The sequence below is a fragment of the Egretta garzetta genome, unplaced genomic scaffold, assembly GCF_000687185.1.
Source record: "Egretta garzetta isolate BGI_Z169 unplaced genomic scaffold, ASM68718v1 scaffold200, whole genome shotgun sequence".
Lineage (NCBI taxonomy): Eukaryota > Metazoa > Chordata > Aves > Pelecaniformes > Ardeidae > Egretta > Egretta garzetta.
In genome coordinates this window covers 1,024,495-1,026,781 of record NW_009258379.1, presented here as the reverse complement: position 1 = coordinate 1,026,781, position 2,287 = coordinate 1,024,495, and positions in this window count along the sequence as shown.

Genomic DNA, 2,287 nt, shown 5'->3' with positions numbered 1-2,287 from the left:
TTTTTTTCTAAAACCGAGGATACATTTTTAGCAAAACAATGGCTGTTGTTTAGTATTGTCAAAGTGTGGAGGCATTAAATATCACAAATAAAAAAAAATAAAAACGCCAAAGTTTCACTGCAGGATGAGATACAAAGTTCAGTTTGACCACTGGTGTTCGCCGAAAGGTGGCAGCCGTACAAGCACAGCCTTGAAATTCGTTTGTCCTTGTTGAGTAGATGAAGACCCTCTTTATCATATGTGTTACTGTTTTTTTAATGAGAATTATGTAATGAAACAATCACAAAAAGCTAGCTAAGATCACATGGAAATAATGCGGAGATGAGAAAGGATGAAGAATTCATAATTCACGGGAAGCTTTATTGGGTACCCACATCGGCTGGTGGACACAACAATTTTCCACGTGCTGATGTTTCAGAGCAGACAAAACCAAAATAATGAGACTGAAATTGTTTGGTAGCTACATGAAGATTCTTCACCTGGGTTTCCAGCACGAGTGGGTTTGTGTGCCTGCGGTTAATGCAATGCATGGCTTCTTTCAAGCTGTTCTTGCTCCTGCCCTTCGGAGGCTTCATAGAGAGAAGACTGTACAAGAACATGAGAGGTTAAATCGAGTTTCTCTTCCAGGCAGAAAAAGCTCCTTACCTACGTGTCGATTGCTGTGGCAGCATCACCCACGTCCGCTCCGTGACCCCAACGGAGATCGGTGAGCAGATTACAAGTCAACAAAAGGCTAGCTGTGTTTTAGTAGCATTTTTTTGGTGATAGAAGAAAAATAACACTGAGAGCATAGCACAAATACCTACCCACACGCTGGGTAAGTAAAGCACTACCATAGTACACACCCCACGGGTGATGCCGTGCCTGACAAAATAGTGTATTTATGTCAAAACTCAGTTTTCTTGAATTAAAGTGCAAATGTGATTTCCTAATTGTTAGGTGGCTTAGCAGTTTGACATTCAGAGGTAATGTATCACCTTATTATTAATGCTGTCGATCCTAGAAATCTTCCAGGACAAGCTTTATTGGACAGAAACTCGTGCTCAGTATAAAACTATTCGCTCTTAAGACAAGAAACATAAACTGGTTTATTCAGGGCCATCACAAGGTTCTTCCAAGTTTTGCAACAACAAACAAGAAAATAAAGTCTCTGACACCCTTAAGAGTTTCTTTATGGTAAAAGTTAACTACATTTTCATTATTTTAAACACATTTTCTAAGGAGGCAGGAGGGAGAGTTGATTTAGCAATTGCATATTACTGAAATTTTGAAAGTCCCTAAGTTTATTAATCCAAACGCGTGGGAGATAGTCACAAAGGCACTCGTGAAGATGCTACACCCTACATGAATCTAAGAGATTTTAAATAGCTTTTAAAGGCATTCGAATTACATGCAGAACTGACTTTGAGCATGAGTACATGACAGCATTGGAAGTCTTTGCAACTGTGCTCCTCAAGGACCACTGGAAGAGAAGGTATTTTTGTAGAGGTGTTACCACGCGTTCCGTCCTGAAGACCTGGCGTGTTACCAAAGGGAAATTAATTCAAGGCAAAGGACTTGTCCCAACAGATTTTAAACAGCAGAAATCAGCACGCCATATATAAACACAATGTATGTGCTGGCCTCGTGTGTTTGCTTATCACGCCTCTTGAAAAGGGCTTTTGCCGTAATGGCTGGCGCGCTTGGCAACAGCAAGCCATCCTTTTAATGGCTGTGTTCGGACAAAACAAGACCTAAAGGGGGCCCATAGGAAAGATGGGGAAAACCTTTTTAGTAGGGCCAGCTGTGACAGGACAAGGGGTGATGGTTTTAAACTAAATGGTTTTTGAAGTAAAACAGGGTAGGTTTAGATTAGATATAAGGAAGAAATTCTTTCCAGTGAGGGTGGTGAAACCCTGTCAGGGGTTGCCCAGAGAGGGGGTGGAGGCCCCATCCCTGGGACCATTCCAGGCCAGGTTGGCCGGGGCTGTGAGCAACCTGATGTGGTTAGCGGTGTCCCTGCTCCTGCAGGGGGGTTGGGCTGGGTGGGCTCTGGGGGTCCCTTCCCACCCAAAACTTTCTGTGATTCTGTGATTCTGTAAGACGCGTGTTTTGGTGCGCAACTGCTAAGATTTGCCAGGCTGACCGCTGGAAAAACAACTGACTGCGGTGAAAAGCCGACTTCGAGGACAGGGTGGGCTACGTTTGCCGAATCTGCGCCCTCCCCGGCTCTTGCGAGGCGTTGGGGCAGGATGACGGCCCGGCGGGAGGCAGGTTGTCACGGCCCGAGTTTGCATGCGACTCGGGC